We start from the raw sequence: 18601 nt of genomic DNA, 5'->3' as shown, positions 1-18601 counted from the left end.
TCTGAAAGATCAGCAAGATGCAACCTGTGTTTGAAGAAGAGTTAGTAAGAAAGCCCAAAGACAACAAGGGATAGAAAAACAAGGACACTAAGCCGCTGGCACCTTTAGTAGCAGCAAATATTCAAAACAGTACAATTCCACAGAAAACCTCACATTAAAGTTTCTATTACCCAGTATATCATGTCTGACTTTGAACAAAAATTCAAAACAAACAAAACAAGACAGTTTGGAGAAGCAAAGCAAATACCAGAATCGGATTTGACACAGATTTTTAAACTACTAGAAAAGAAATGTAAAAGACCTGTAATATATCAAAAGGTTAATACTGCATGATTTCATTTATATGACATTCTTGAGACAACGAGATATAGATATGGAGAACAGATGAAGGATGGGGTTGGGTGTGCATGGCTATAAAGGATACTACAGGAACTCTTATGGCGATGGAAGTTCTTTATCTTGACTGGACTGTGATATAAAATTGTGTAGAACTAGATACACAACTCACAAATGGCTATATGTAAAACTTAGAAAATTTGAATACATTCAGTAGATTTTGCAAATTTTATTTTTCCGGGTGTGATATTGCACCATTGTTATGAAAATCTTACTATAGTCATGTGCTGCCTAATGACCTTTTGGTCGACAACAACCCACACATATGATGTTGGTCCCCTAAGATCATAATGGAGCTGAATTGCCTATAAGAAATAGAAGGATGTGTGGTTCAGGAGGAATCTCTTTTTTTTTTTCTCACTGATGGAGGCAGTATCTGTGGGGTTTGACAATAGATTCCTCTCACAGCACCTCAGTTTTGAGTGCTGGCCCAGTCAGTGAGCCACTGACCTCTTTCAGCACACAGGGGCCTGTCCCTCCAGCAATACATATTCAAAAGGCCCCTATAGCCCTCCCAGATCTAGCTTGCTGGTCTTCAGAGTATTGCTGTAAATTCTTTGTTGAGGCCCTAAGATCCTGTACAAGGACACAGGTCCACAGGAGCTACCTTAACAAGTACTGAGTGTCACTGCTACTTTAGGAAAAGCTTTCTGTGACAGTGTAGAGTCAGCCTGTCCCTGTACTATGGAAATATTTTCATGTTGTAATGATGTAAAACATAAATAAGTTTTACGTCTTCCATCAATTCAATGCCAGAGAGAGCCCTTTGTGCCAGATAAGGTCAAGGGAACCAAACACAAATTTCCAAGTCAAAATACTGAGTCCTCAGTTCTACACCTCTCCATGTTAAACATCCTCTTTATTTTTTAATGAATACCACAGAATTCCTTAATCTGATCACTGCTCTAACATGCAATAGCCAAAACCACATTGCCATGACAATGCCCTGTGTTCCTGTATCCATCTTGTTTTCTTATACCTACTGATCCTCAGGCCACCTTTCACTCCCTGCTGACAGTCACTAGTAGGGTAATCTACATCTTTCAGCCAGGTCCTACTCGATATTTCCAATCAATCTAGGCCACATCCCTGTTCATGAAGCTGCACAGACAGCTTTGACATTCTATTTCTGAATCTGTCAGAAGGAAGTGGGGGGAACTCTTGTGGAACAGTGTATGTAAAGTCTGCATGAGTGTACAGTTATGTCCTAGGCCTTCACGTTCCCTCACCCCTGACTCACTGACTCACCCAGAGCAACTTCCAGTCCTGCAAGCTCTATTCATGGTAAGTGCCCTATACAAGTAAACTTATTTTTTCACCTTTTATACCGTATTTTTACAATAATTTTTCTATGTTTTGATATGTTTATATACACAGATACTATATCTGTACACAGAAGCTATATGTATATAGCCACTCTTTTTTTTCAGGGTTCATTTACCGGGATCCTTGAATCATACAAGGATGACTCAGTGGTATTCAGGTATAACCCCTTCAGATTAATCCATTGCTGACCTCCGTCTTAAAGTTAATGTTTCAGCCATGCTGAACATACCTTCTTTTATGGTCCCAGATATTTGTAAGGCTTTCAAATTTTGTGGAATAATATTATTTTCTATTCATGACATGCTTACAGGAAAACTGATGGTCCATTGTCACTCAGGCAAAATTGGAAAATAGCAATATTTTGTATATTAGTGGAATTATTAGAATTATATTTGATGCTTTTCTTTCCACTAGAACCCTATTAAGTGTCCATGGCAAAGAAATCTTATTTATCTTTTTACCTTAGGCCCAACAGATTTCCTGGTATATAGTCCAAATGCTGAATCAATTAATAAATGAGTACAAAGTCACCAAAAGTCTGTAGTTTTACTTAAAAGGCTTTTATCTTTACAGTTGGGCAGCACTAATCTATGTAACATTATGCCAATCATTTATTTGTAGAACAGCTATACAGTACTATGCTATTAAGTAATAAGGTAAATGGCCTGCCATTTTTTCAATTGAAAAACGCTGTGGAATTGAATTGTTTTTGCCAATGTCATATATTTTCTTATTTCGTTACATGATGTCTGTGGAGAAAAAGGACTATACTCATTTTACTATGTTCCTTGGTTTTATAAGAGAAAGTAGGACAGGATGGTACTATTCCCTATTCTAAAGACAGTGTAATCTTGAGTAAATGGATCCTGATTTTACAAAATGGGCTGAAATGTTACTTGTGACCTCAAACAACATTCTATATTCTTATGTGAATCTATTTTTACAAAAGAAAAAAAAAAGCTAGAAAAGAAATGACTTATTTTTACTATGAAAAACTTACTATGAAAAACTCATTTTTTACTATGAAAAACTTTGATAAGCCTGAAAACTTTTTACTGTATGTGTGTTTTGTAGGTCCAAGTGTTTCTCATCTTCTGATTTTTTAAAAAATTAAAAACACTTACACAAAACTGTTCAAATGATAGCACACTTTATAGTTCAGTGACTTCAACATAGTGGAAAGGCAATTAGTAAATTTCATGGGCCCAAAGTTTCCAAAAATATTTTATAGATTTTGATTTCCCCTTGTCTCTAGAATCACTTTTTTGCACACGCATATTCAGTTGGTCATTTGCATAGTTGAAATGAATATCCTTTTTTCATTTAATTGTTTTTGCTTGTTGTCAAATATCAGTTGACTATATTTGCAGGGCTTTATGTCTGGGCTTTCTAATCTGTTTCATTATTTTATTCTTCTGCCGATACCACAGTCTTTACGAAAGTAACTTTATATTAATTCTTCAAGTCAGGTTGTGTCAGTATTCTGACTTTGTTGTTATTCAGTATTGTGTCTGCTGTTGTGGGTTTTTTGCTTTTCCCTATAAACTTTGGAATCAGTTTGGTGATATCCATAAAATAATTGGCTGGAATTTCTGATTGGGATTATGTTGAATCTATAGATCAAATTGGGAAGAACTTACATCTTGGAAAAATTGAGTTCTTCTCAATATGAACATGGAATTCTCTGCATGAGCATGGAAGATCTATCCATTTATTTTGATCTTCAGTTCTTTTTACCAGAATTTTATAGTTCTCCCATATAGGTCTTGTACATATACTACATTTGTTATATTTACACCTAAATATTTCATGTTTTTGATGTTAATGCAAATAACTGTGTTCTTAAATTCAAATTCCAAATGTTCATTACTGGCATATCGTCAAGTGATTCATTTTTGTATATTAATCCTGCATCCTCCACCTTGCTATATAGTTGCTTATTGATTCAAGGAGTGTTTTCGGTTAATCCTTTGGATTTTTCTATGTAGACAATTTTTTTTTTTTAAACAAAGAGTTCTATTTCTTCTCTTTCAAACTGTATATCCTTTGTTTCCTTTATTTTTCTTATTATATTAAGTATGGCTTCTAGTACAATGTTGAATAAGATTCATAAGAGGGGACATCCTTGCCTTTTTTTCAATTTTAGGGAGAAAGCATCTAATTTCTTACCATTAAGTATGATGTTAGCTGTAGGTTATCTTGTAGGGTGTCTTTATCAAGTTGAGGAAATTCCCCTGTATTCCTAGTATGATGAAAATTTTTATCATGAATGAGTGCTGAATTTGCCAAATGGCTTCTTTTGGTATTTATTGATTTTTATCGTGTGATTTGTTTTTCTTTAGTTTGTTGATAAGATAAATTGATTTTCTAACATTGAAATTGCCTTGCATACTTGAAATAAACCCCAATAATTATGATGTATAATTATTTTATACATTATTGGATTCTATTTGCATATATATATGTGTGTGTGTATATATGTATATATATATATATATATATATATATATATATATATATATATATATATATATATGGAGAGAGAGAGAGAGAGAGAAGGAAAATTTTTTCTTTATTAATGACCTCAACCATATTTCTTTAGATGCAGAAGTTTTGAACTCAAATCTTAGGAGAAAACAAGTTAAGCTACATTATTTTAAGCTGCAACTCATTACCATTACCAGTAACATATTGCAAAGCACAACAGTTTGGAAAGAGGGTGGAAGGGAAGAGGAGTGAGGGAGGGACGATAAAGAAAAGGAATTAAGTTGATCAAGTGCAATTTCTTTTTTTAATTGGACACTGGAAAATGTCTTTCCAGTGATTGCTGTTTTCATTTCCTTCTTCTCTGCATTAGGGCCTGCACGGTTCAACACATTCAGCAAGTCGGATGTTTTTGCCTGCCTACCTGTGTGAATATAGGCCTTAGAGCACTTGATGTGGCAGTGCAGGTAGTCCCAGAATGTGTGGGTCAGGAAGATGGTGTTGTCTGGAGCACTGGCGGTGATGTGGGCAGGGAACAGCAAGAAAGTAATATAACCAGTGTTGTCACTCATAGCAGCACCGATGTCTTTCAGCCCCATAGGAGGTTCCCTAGGGCTAAAGAGGACCTGTGGGGCTGTGTGGCTGGCTCTGCATCCTTCTTTGACCTCCTGCATGAACACCTTTCCAATGACCATGTCATGGCCTTCCTTAAACACCGTGCTGAAGACTAGTGACTCTGAACTTTTTAGACTCAACATATATGGTCTCATCATCCCTATAATGGATAACTGCCCTGTTCTTTTCTTCCTTGCCCTCTTCCTGGAACTGAAAGTATTTCTCAAAGACAGAGAAAAAACAATTTCCTTCAACATGCCAGCCTGATGTACAATGGAATTCTTGGATGCAGGCATATTTTCAAGGTCCTATAGCAAACAGACATTATATCCTGATTCTGGATTTTCCAAGAAACTCCTGTACACTCTCTATTAATTAATCAGTACCATGTGCCTGAAGGTCACCACAGAATTCCAAAGAAATACTGACCATTGCTTTTATTTTGTCCTCAGTAGTAACTGAAATATGATAGAGGACTTCATCAAAATCTGCAGATGTTATAATACTTCTACTGCTTCTGGTTTGTTTCCGGCGGCCATGTTCTTGAACTTGAGCCTGAGTATCTCTCCCATGATGCGGTTGTCCCCTCCAGCAGAATCCTGTTGGCAGCTGGCCTCAGGAGCCTGAACCTGCCTGGCAAACAGCTGCCACCACCGCCTCACCAACCTATTTGCTAATACTGGGATGCCAAAAAAATGTATACACATGACTTATATTCATCTTTTGTTATCAGTATATATTGAGCATTACAATTTTAATACAGTTTTTTCCTTTCTTAAAATGTGTATACATTTTTTTGGCACCTTCTGTATTTTGGTGATGATTTTTATATCTATGTTTATGAAAGATTTTAGTCTGTAGGTTCCTTTTAAGTAATGTCTCTCTCTAGTTTACATTTTGAATTGATGTCAGGCTCATAGAAAGAGTTAGGAAGTGTTGCCTCTGCTTCTATTTTCTGGAGGACAAGATAGAGAACAGATTTAACTTTTTCCTTAAATGTTTGACAGCATTTATTTATGATGAAACTATCTGGGCCTTCTTCTTTCTGTCTGGGAAGATTAATAGTTGTTGATTAAATTCCTTTAATAGATATAGACCTATTCAGATTATCTATTTCTCTTTGTATGAGTTTTGGTAGATAGTGTCTTTCAACAAATTGGTCCATTTTATCTTATCAAAGTTGTGATTATAACATTGTCTATAATATTCCTTTAGTCTTTGATATCCTTTTAATGTGCATGGGATCAGTAGTGATTACAACCAACCTTTCATTTCTGATAGTAATAATTTGTTTTCTTTAGTTATTACATCTAGAGATTTATCAATTTTATTATCATTTCAATAATCAACTTTTTGTTTTCACTTTTCTATTAATTTTGTATTTTCAACTTCAATAATTTCTGATCTAATTCTTATTTTATTTTCCAGTTACTTTGGATTAAATTTTTCTCCTTTTTCTAGTTTCCTAAGATAAAAGTTAAATTATTAATTGTAGAACTTTCTTTTCTAAATATAAATCCAATGTCATAAATTTCCATATTGCTTTCACTGTATCCCACAATTTGTGATTATTTGTATTTACATTTTTATTTAATTCAAAATATATCTTAAAATTTTGTTTTGACACTTCTTTCACCCATGTGTTATTTCAAAGTGCCTTGTTTAATCTTCATATATTTAAGGACTTTCCAGCTATCTTTCTATTATTGACAGAATTCCATTATGATTTAATTTCATTGTAATATGAGAGTATAATTTGTATAATTTCCATTCTAAAATTTGATAATTTGGGGGGGGTGGCTGTAAATGCGGTCTATCTTGGTGAATGTTTCATGAGAGCTTAAGAATAAAGTGTATTCTGAAGCTGTTAGATAGTCTACTGATATAAACTATTTCCTGTTGATTGATGGTTTTATTGATCTCAATTAGGTCCTTAGTGATTTTCTGCCTGCTGATCTGTCCATTTCTGATAGAGAATTGTTGAAATCTCTAACTATAGTAGTGAATTTATCTATTTATCCTTGCATTTCCAACATTTTTTTACTTTTATATCTTGATCTCTTTTTCAGTCACATACATGTTAAGAATCATTATGTCTTCTTGCAGAATTGACCGTATGTCATTAAGTAATAAAGCTATTTATTCCTGATAACTTTTCTTACTCTGAAATCTGCTCTGTCTGAAATTAATATAGCTACTCATATCTTCTTTTGATTAGTGTTAGTGCAGTATATTCTTCTCCATTCATTTACTTTTAATTTATAATATATGTCTTTATATTTAACATCAGTTTCTTGTAGATAACATATAGTTTTGCCTTGTTTTCCAATCCAGTCTAACAATCTCTGGTTTATACCTGGGGTATTTACCATTGATATTTAAAGAAGTTACTGCTATGTTGGATTAATATATATCATACGTGTTACTGTTTTCTACTTGTTCCCCTTGTTCTTTGTTTTGATTTTTGTCTTCCACACATTTTTACAGCTTTTGTGGTTTTATTTGAAAATTTTATGTGATTTCATTTTCCCCTCCTTTCTTAGCATATCAGCTATATATCTTTTATTACCTTGTTAATGTTTCATCTAAATATTGCAATGTACATTTACAAATAATTTGAGGCCACCTTCAAACCATATCATATTACTTCAAAGGCAGTGTGAGTTCCTTATAATAACAAATTAGAAAATAGTCCTAATTTCTCTCTTCCATCCTTTGTATCATTGTATCAATCCTGTCATTCATTTGTTACACATAAGTGTGCATTTACATATATATACATATATACATATATATACATATATATATATATATATATATATATATATATATGTGCACTTACATATACACACACACACATATTCAAATACAGTATTTTGTACTGGTATCTACTGGATCAATTAAGAAATATGAAAGTTTTTATTTTACCTTAACGTATTCCTTCTGTGTTCTTCCTTTATTTGTATAGATCTGAGTTTCTGACCTATATCTTTTTCCAGCTCTTTAAAGAACAAACAGATACACAAAACAACTCCCATGACTCTCCATGACAAGGAAAGGCTCCTAGTCAAAGTGTTTGATGCTAGGGTTATGAAGACTTGCAGTTTTAATAGCCTGGATCTAGATTAGCAAGAAGGGTCAAATTAGAAACAAACAAACAAACAGACAATAACACTTCATTTCTTAGTTTAGTTTTAAGGTTGGCTATATTTTCTGCTACAGGATAGCTGGATTATACATGAGGAAAGAACTATTCTTCTACTTCAGAAAACTCCTTAATTGTAAATTTGCAATTAAGGTGAGGAAACATAGAAAAGAAAAGCAAACATAGTCTGTCAATTAAATTAACAGGTATATTGGAAGTTTTAAGAAAATCTAGTAATTTGGAGGCCACCAATGAGAACTTGTCTATGGAGGAATAATTTCAAGAATATGCATTCCCTGATGTCTAATATTGGATTTTTAATTTGGGTACTATTCTGTGCTTTACTTACCCTCCATTATTCATAAAACTTCAGTGAAATTATGTTGTCCTTCAAAACAGTATTATTGATAATTTGGTGAATAAAGGAAGAAAGGTAAACACTGCTTTTAGCAGACGTTAGGAGGTGAGATAGTAAGAGGAGAACAATAATTAAGGATATTTCAGAAATTTGGAGTGTTGGTGACAGGGACAACTCTTTTAAACCCTCATCATCCCACTAATAATGTCATAGTGCATTTTCTCAGAAATATTAAGGTAGGAGGATTTGGGAATGTAAGCACTAGTTTTATTTAGGTATTAAAACAAAGGATGCTTAGAGAATGCCGAAGGATTTGAGGTAAACCTGAGTAACTACTTTTTACATAACAATTGTCGAGAATTTAGGAGGCATTTAATAGCTTTTTGTATTTTTCAGAAACGGAATAGGTATCGGTACATAACTATTAGAAATGTTAGTCTAATATAAGAAACTGCTAAGTACAAAATTTACAACAGTTCAATATAAAATATAAAAATATATTTAGAATGATAATACATTTAATTCTGGATATCTCTGTGTGACTCAGGATGGATGTGCAGTAAAAAATCTGTTGTATTGGACAAGCTTGGGTAAATTCCAATTACTGATTACTGGAAGGCAGGTTTATTATGGAACAGATATCAAAATGAAAACTGGGGTTAAAGAAGAATATTTCTCTAATCATGTGAAGATTACTGTTGGAAGAATAGATATTAATTAAATTTCTAAGAGAAAGAGAAAGGAGATATGGTTTGATAACAAATCATCTCCTATATCAACCATTGGCAGGATAAGTAAGGCCACCAAAACAAGTGAAATCTTAACCCTTAAGCTTAGAGAATCCACATGATGTTGCTATAAAGCCAAAGAGGATTAAGTTTGAAGATGGTGCGAGTAATTAATCACGATAACGTTCTGGAAGGAACCGAAAGATACCTAAGATTGATAATGTGTGAAGATATGAAGGTAGCGGGTACATAAAATTTTTAAAAGATGAAAAAAAATGCTGTTGAAATAATCCAGAAATAATAGTACCTTGTAGGAAAAATAAGACCTAGCTTAGCTATTTCTTTTAGGATTGGTTACATTTGAGTATAATTTTGAGTTCACAAGAAAGAGCTACCGGAAATTTAGAAAATAAAGCAAGCCAAGTGATCCTCAAATCCCTCTGTGAAGTTCAGAAGGCTGCCAGTTCCCTCATTTAATTTCACTGGAGTTTTATGCCATTGGATAGAATTTTATACAAGTGTGTGTATGTGTGTGTGTGTGTGTGTGTGTGTGTGTGTGTGTGTGTGTTTTGTGTACACACACACTAGAGAATGGTATGAAAACTTGAATCAACTGTAGAGGAAAAGCACAAAGAATTATTAGTGTTTTTAAAATATAACTTTTGAAAAACAGTATTTTCAGATTTATCCACAATGTTGATTAAATAAAAGCCATATCTCTGTGTAAAATGTATTACAATTCTACAAATCATTCTCAAACTTTTCCTGTCTGATAAAAGTCTTGGGAGATACTTTAGTTTACACTGCCCTTGACAGTCACAATAAATTTAGAAATTTCAGTCTAGTTTTTGAAATAAAAACATAGGACTTTGTCTATTTTTGGCCTGGTGAGAACTATTTATGACTAATTTGTATATTTGCAAATTATTCTTTACTGTGAAAGGTTTTATGAAAATCCAAAAACGTTTAAAGCAAACATATAAATCAAGCTTTAGCCAGTGAAAAATAGGTATTTGTCATTATATGCTTTGCCTTTATTTTCTTTGTGGAAATCATAGAGGTCAGGAAAACTAATTAGTGAAAGGTTAGTTCATTTTTTTCGCCTGCTGGCTTTTCATTAATCTCTTCTAAAGTACTCCATAAGCACTCAGATTACTCAATCAGAAGTGTAAAAAACGTAGTTTTTTAAATTCCAGCTGTCTACAACTCAGATTAATGGGTGTGATTACATTTAAGTTTACTCAATTAACAAAAAAAGGTATTCTAAAATGCTAAAGTTCTCATTTCATTAATGTTAATTTTACTGATAAAGACAAAAACTACAGCTATAAAATAAGCTTTTAAGTTCCATAAGAGAATTAAAATCAGAATTGCTACATTCCAATGTAGTCTCCTTTCTGTCATTGGAATACGACTACTACTAAATCCTCAAAAAGGAAAAGTTAAGGCTTTGAAGTTTGTGAGGCAGTTTCTATGAAGCTGTTATTCACATAAATTTCAGAGTATGAAAAGAAGTCGCCATACATTTTAAAACCCATTTTTGTACTTTCTGATAACTCAGATATTAGAAGTTTATAAGTGGTATTCCTTAAAATGACAGAGTGATAGCAAAAAGACAGAAAATTTTGTAATTAGTCTATTTTCCATTTCCTTATGGTGTTCTTTAAACAAAGCCATGCAAACTAGTCTTCAACTTGTATGGAATCTTCTCTAGGTATTAGAAACTATTTTTAGAATAATAAATTACATTATTTATTTATTGATTTTTAATTTGCTACATTTCCTTGGACTTAATTTGTACAAAGTTTTCATTTTTTTCTGGGATACATGTAGAGAGAGTGTGTGTGTGTGTGTGTGTGTGTGTGTGTGTGTGTGTGTGTGTATGTGTGCACGTGTGAAAGAAAATGAAATAAACACCAAATGTGTTCGAAATACAAGACTTCTGTATTATAATCACCCGTGAACAACTGAATTGCTTTCACTGAATAGGTATTAAAAGACTTTATTCAATGAAACCCTGATTTGAACTGTAAAGTCCATTTTGGATTGCACCTCTGACTAACATAGCCCTACTGAGAAGAGACCCAGATGTCCCACTGAAGTGCATCTTGGAGAAACCTCCCCATTAGGTAAAGTCAGACTTTCCCTCTGCAGATGTATGAACTTAGAATCATGCTGACTTAAATGAACAGCCAGATAAATGATAATAAATGAACACTGATGATCATATAGATATGAAACAAATGCAAATAATGTCAGAAGCTCTAAGAACACTACCAAAATATGTATGATACTTATTTTCATTGTAATTGCATCTGGGACTCATTTCTAGGCAAGAGTAACTACTGCATCCTATTCATTCATTCATTCATTCATTCAGCAAACATTGATTGACTGCCAACTCTGTCATCTGCACTGTTCTAGGCATTTAAGGATAGATCAGAGAACAAAACAGACTAACTTATTTGTTCCCATAATTCCTACATTCTAGTGGGTTGGTGTGGGGTGTGATGAGGATACAGAGAATAACTCAAATAAATGAATACATGTGCCTGGTATTTCACATGTTGAAAAATTCTCTGGAGGAAAATACAATAGAAAGGTGGAATGGAGTTGTGCACAGGCAGAATGAGAGTAAGCAAATGGGAGACTGTTAACTAGGAGGTGAAGTTAGATGATATTTAGGGTGTGACAAACTTTAGTTTTTACTTGGGAGAGATGAGAGATCATTGGAGGATTTTGAGCACAGGAATATTTTTCTATTTTAATGGTATCAATTTAACTAGTTTGTTAAAATACACTACAAAAAGGGAAAGGGTAAATTTAGGCATCCAGTTGGAGTAATTATTATGGTAATTTAGGCCAGAGATGATGGTAGTTTAGGCTAGGTGGTGGCAATGTAGGTGTTGAGAATCGGTTTTATCCTGAGTATGTTTTGAGGCATGATAACAGTATTTCTTTGCCTTTGTTTGAATTTCTCTGGTCTCTAGAGATTAGTACATTTATTTTTTTTAGTGGGGATTTATGATTGCCTCCCCTACTCCCTATAGTAATTTCCTATTGCTGCATAATACATTGCCACAAAGTTCGCAACTTAAAACAAAATAAATTTACTATCTTATTATTTCTGTGGGTCAGGAGGACCCAAAGCTGGCTAGCGAGGTCTTCTGTTCAAGGTCTTAACAGCAGGAAATCACACTACTGGCCAGTGAGGATTCATCTTGAGGCTTCATGAGGGAACTATTGAACTATTGACTTCTTAGCTCCCTCAAGTTGATGGATAAATTCAGTTTCATTCCATTGTAAAAATGAAGTACCTGTTTTCTTGCTGCCTGATAGCTAAAGACCACTCTTGGCTCCTTGGGTCCTGGGCATGTGCCGCCCCCCCCCCCCCCCCCAGGCAGTTCAGGACATGGATATTTGCTGTTCAAGGCCAAAGAGAAAAATTTTCCTTTCTTCAAATATCTTCCTTAAGGAAGGGACAAGCCCACTTTAATCATTTTTTGATTATGTCAAGCCTACCCAGGATAATCTTCCTTTTGATTTAACTTGAAGTTAACTGATTTGGGGTATTAGCTGCATCTGCAAACCTCTTAATTTTAATGATAAAATATAACCTAATCATGGGAGTGAATCGTTATACGCAGTTTTACCCATATTCAAGGGAACTTGTAAACCATTCGGTGCTAATCCTGGGGCCATCTTAGAATTATGCCTACCACTCTCTCCAAAAGAAAATGTAAACAGCCTCTGAGTATAAATGATGCCATATTACATGATTTTTACCTACTTGGCTTAGGACATTCAGTTTCATCAGAGATCGTGTCCCTTAAACTTATTTCTAATACTCCCTATTACATACAAGTATATAAAACCTATTAATTATTGTTAGCATGAAATAATTTCAATCATTTTATAACCAGAGCATATCAAATGGAAAATCTCATGCATGTGCCCTCAGAAAAACAAAACTAAAGGACTAAGAAACTGATTTCCCATAAATGCCTGATTTATAGTCAACTGATAATCTTGGAATTTCTTGAACAATACTGAATTGGTCAGGGGTTGCCTCATATCAGCGTTTGTAAGTTTTGCTTATGGTTTCCAGAGGCATGGACAAGAAATGGCCCAGATCATGCTGGTCTCACAGAATAGGCTGAATCCAGCTTTGATTGTATGACTGGACCCATTTTGTCTGCTTGAGGAATTTTCAACACTGGTCTCCATTTGTTTTTTATTTTAACAGATTCTAACTGAATCCCCACTCCCTCTTTACATTCCTTGCCCATAAATAGAGCATAACCAAAATTATCAACAGATTTACCTGTAGCTTGCTAAAGTTTACCTGTCCTGAATTGCAATTCCTCTGCTATTCCTGAATAAACTCTTATTTTTATAATTTTGAGCTTGCCTCAGTTTACCTCTTTATTTAGGTTGACATGGGTTATTGCTCATAGCCTCCAATGCTTAGGAGAATAGAGATTTAGAAGGCCTATAAATGTTCCAAGTCTGTGTACACTGCTGCCCAATATTCCCAAGGATGTGATACATCAGCGAAGTTATGGAACAGATGCCTCCTAGTATTACTGGCCTTGAGCACTCAAGTAGCGATGCTGTGCTCCTGTAATCAGAGCCACAACTACTACTCACTAATACAGTGATCTCTGGATAAGCTATGCCCACACGGTATGCCTCGTGGACCTCAGCGGGCACTTGGCAAAGTCCAACAGAAAAGCCTGAGCCTACATTATGTACACGGTGTCAGTTCTCTCCCACAGAGGACTGGGCCCCTTGCAAACCAGAAGGCATTCATGTTTCTCAGTATCTCTGACTCTTTGACTTTTCAGCTCTTTCACAAAGTGAATTTATTCCCTGACTACAGGACACGGATTTATAAAACTAAAATTAAGCTATTTCCTTTTCCTGAAAGAAAAACAAAAAGCAATTTATCTCAAAGACAATCTTTACCATCATAACCCTGCAATCAAAATCAATACAGTCAATGTTTTTTGGATGATAATGCTAAATAGCTTTGATTTTTATGAAAGATTATATCAGTCAACATTTTTATTATTTTACATATTTTCCAAATTTTAGAAGCTTTTCTTCTTGTTATCTATACATGCTCCCTTTTATTACACTATCTAAAGTATCAGATGTGATACAAGTATAATTCCAAGCTGATTGTCTAAGGGGTAAGATATGGATTTTAAAAGGACCTCATAAGCTTTCAGACTCACAATATACATAATACTGTATTTTCATATATACTTATAGGAAGCACACTTTTCTGGGCATTGTACTAAATACTTAATAAGTATGATGTAATTTAATGCTATTTAGTAATCAAAATTTTTTAGAGGAAGATACGCTTATGAACTTGCTCTTACAGATGCAGAAAGAAAGCACATGAAATTAAAGTTACCTAGTAAGCCATCCAGTTAGCTTTTTATAGAGCTAGAATGTATGATCCTGGTCACTGCACTCTGGTGCTTCTCTGGTCACTGAGAGAATTAATGACAAACCAGCAGTCCTGTCATCAGTAACTCCTGGATTCAAGATTCCTTAAGATTAATATGAAAAAAAAAAAAAAAAATGAAAGTAGAACATGGAAATCCTGCAGGAAAAGGAGAAAAACAAGGGGAAAACAAAATCCCCTTACATAATCACTTTTTGTAGGGGATCTTTCTACATTCCAGAAACTCTAATGCTTCTAGAGCAGTTTCACTTTATGCTAGAAAGATATTTTTTTGACAACCTCTGTGAAAATTCAGTGATAGAGATCAGCTCATGGTGTATTTATTTATTTATTTATTTGTTATGTATTCATGATTCATTAGCTACTTTGAACAGAAAGTCGCTTGCTGTGACATTACATATTTCCTTCCAAAAGATAAGTTGACACATTTCAGCAAGCACATATGTTAATATCTCATATTTTATAAGTTTGTTATTCTTCCACTCAGAATTTTTTGTTATTGTTTTATTTATATATGTATGAATGTATTTACCATAAGCATGTATTATATATATATATATATATATATATATATATATATATATATATACACACACATATATACACACACACACACAAATCCATATATATGCACACAAATACATATATATTATATCTGCTTTGTCACCCAAATATATATATTATGACTTTCTTTCTGTAGGGCAATGGTGATTGTGACTGCCTTATCAACAATTACAATTCAAAGAAACAGACTATTGTCCACAGGAATTTTATTCTAATCTAGACTCATTATCTTAACCCCCTGTGATACAAACCAATTTATAGTTTCAAGTGATGGTACAGTGATATTGAGAGAATCAATAGGAAGTTGCAGAATGCTTGAGAAATTTGCTTCCTGGTGTCTTTTGCAGGATTCAAATGCAAAGGACACAAGGATACTAGGACACAAAGGAATATGTCTAGACTGCTTAACTATTATATTATAAAGTAATACAGTTAGAATTACATTTGTACTCAGTGTCGTTTACTGATGAGAGTAATAATAATAAAAATAATCCAGTGACAAAGACCTGAGAACACAGAAACTCCAGTTACCATTGACTTACTTTGCTTTTCATCAAGACACCACACAGTTCCATGATGAAGGCTGCCAGTTGTCTTCCCAGCATATATATCATCATCAGAAATTTCTTTGTTTATCAGTTCTTATTCAAATTTTAAGGTGGGAAAGTAAGAATTCTACTTTGTGTCATCTTGAAATTTCAAAAGCATTATTAAATAAAAGATCAATTCTTAAAGCTGAGGTAATTTGAAAAACATGTAGAGCATGGCATGACTGAGTATGTCCTCTTGTTGAGAAATATGTTGTGTAATGTAATCCCACCACATCCCAAACAGTTATTTGCAAATAATAGTTGAACTGTAGTGCCAGCCTGATTGATTAAAGATGAATAACATCAATACAACACCTTCTGATTTAAGGTAAATTAAAAGTTGTAGGCATACAGACAGAGGAGAAGAACACTATTTCACAGCTATCTCTTCAAAGGGTTCTCACATCTATTATATAAATTGCTTTTTAAAGTACACTTCTGAAGTAAAAAAGAAATAATAATAATAATAATGTTTGTCCTCATTTTTCAGAAGAAAAATAAAAGACTGGAATTCAGTCAGGTTAGAATGTTTATCCAAAATGACATAAATTTTAGAACTGTCACTAGAATCCATATATTCTGATTCCATATCAAGCGTTGATTATACTATATTGTGCTTTCAAAAACAGATTCAATTATTGATACAATAGTGTACTCAATAAATCAAGACATTCAGTAAATATTTAAATAATATTGCCAGACACACTTACAGGGTTTGTGTTTACATAAATGATACAACAATATCCTTACCCTCACAGAACTATAATAATATGCTTGAGGGGAAAACAGGTAATGAACACAAAACAGCATGAATATGTACATTAAAAAGAAAAAAACAACATAACACAAACTGATTGTTATATTTCATGCTTTAAAAAAACTACTTCAGCTCACCTCCCCTTCTAGATTTTACTTTTGCTGATTTTTATAGAAAAATCTCCCCAAAGTGTTAAATACAGTTACTGGGAAATGATTATTTTTCATACCTGATGTTTCTTCCTCTGAAAGGAGTTTTGCTAGTATAATTGATAGTGTCTCTCTGCCTTTTTTACTTCAGTTCAGAAAAGGTGTTCTGATGGATCATATTTGGAAAGTACATTCGGTATAACTACCTTTTTCTTCTTGCAGATGAATGGTCTGCAAGGTGCTAGCTAGCATTCCCGTGGTCCTTCAGGGGAAGGCCTTCTAGAACAACCTAGGACTGAGCCTGTGTATGAGTCTGAGATTCGGTTAGGAGACTCATCTGGCCAATAGATACAAAGCCACATTATCTACTTTAGCTTTCAGAATTAGTAAACATGCAATTTTGGTTTTGTATCCACTGTCTCCTTTGTTTTATTTCTCAACTTCTTCAGAAGCCAAGTGGGAAAGAAAATGCCATGGGGGTGGGGGACTAAGGTACATCCGCGTCTGTTTAGTTGTCTTGGTTTCTTTCATCCCTTTGACTCTTGCTCCTGTTCTACTAGGGTTATCATCAGCATCCATTAGTAACATGGCTCTTGTTAAAGTCATCAATGAATTCCGCAATACAAAATCCGTGTTGCACTGAACATAGTTGCTTACTTCCTACTTCTTAAAACACTATCTATCTATTTACTTTCTTAGACAGCTGCCATACTTACCTGGTTTTCTTCTACCTCACTGGACAGCATTTCTCAATTTCCTGTGCTGATCCTTCTTAGTCTCTACTTTGAGTATGACGTTTCTTAGGACTCAGTCTTTGATTCTCTTTTCTCCTCTATTTAGATGTACTCTGCAACTGTGACATCAGTCACAAGGCTTTAAATCCTAACTTTATACAGTGATTATTCCAAATTACTATCTTTGACACTGACTCTCCCCTGAATTTTGTGCTTGAACCCAAATGTCACTTGTCATCTTTACTAGGCATCTCAAAAGTATCTTGAAACCTTACTTATTTCCACCCCTACAACTCCAACCTGACTATCCTTTAATGATTCTATTTCAGTAAATTACAAGACCATCTACCCAGGTGTTTGGAATAAAAACCATGGGTCTCTCTCTTTGCATTAAGCCTCATCCAACAATCAGAAAGTCTGCTGACTCCACTTTTAAAATGCATCCAGCTTTGAACACTTCTCATCACCTCTAAGCCTATATCCTACTTCCAAGGAACAGTTATCCTTTAATAACTGAACTCCCTTTCTGGCTCCATCAGAGGCTATTCTCCACAGAGAAGCTGAACCGAGCCTTCAGATTATAATTCAAATTATTCCACTACTCAAGCTTTCACTGACTTCCCTTTATACTCAGAGTGTCACCGAAGACCTACCCATGGCCTCCTGCCATGTCAAACTTTGTGATCTTGCCCCAGGATTACTCTCTGACTACTCTATTATGTTATTGAAAATGTTCACTGCTTTCGAGCCATACGGACCTCCTTTCTGTTTCCTGAATAGGCCAAGCATGCCTCCATCTCAGGGCCTCTGCAAACAAGAATGCTCCTTCACCCCAATGCTTATTCTTTCACTTTACTCAAGGTCTGAACAAATGTGACCTCCAAAGAGACATCTATCTATCCAGCTAGCTAAAGTATCTACCTCTAGAATATAAGATCTGTGCAGGCAAGTGATTTGTGTTTATTTCTTTCTGTATATCCAGGGTCTAAAATAGTGGCTGGCACATAGTAGGTGCACAATAACTACTTCTTGAATAAATACATAAGGGGATCTTCCAATCCTGTAAACTGTAAATAACATGAAAAAGGATAAAAATACAGAAAAAAAAGTGAAAAAAGGTCAATGACAAAGAATAGGTTACAGAACTAGCCTTGAAATATCAGGTGCATTATCACACACACACACACACACACACACACACACACACACACAGTACTAGGAATTTTTTTTCTTTTTTTGGTTTATCCAATGTAGTTTCAAATCCATAATATTTCTA

General features: G+C 34.2%; 1 pseudogene; it reads right to left on the bottom strand.

Moving 5' to 3' along the window:
- Positions 1-4373: 4373 nt before the first annotated feature.
- On the bottom strand, positions 4374-8322 carry LOC109433758 (actin-related protein 2/3 complex subunit 2; annotated as a pseudogene).
- Positions 8323-18601: the final 10279 nt, after the last annotated feature.

This window comes from Rhinolophus sinicus, linkage group LG05 (genome assembly GCF_036562045.2).
Source record: "Rhinolophus sinicus isolate RSC01 linkage group LG05, ASM3656204v1, whole genome shotgun sequence".
Lineage (NCBI taxonomy): Eukaryota > Metazoa > Chordata > Mammalia > Chiroptera > Rhinolophidae > Rhinolophus > Rhinolophus sinicus.
This window is presented reverse-complemented; position numbering and strand designations above follow the sequence as displayed.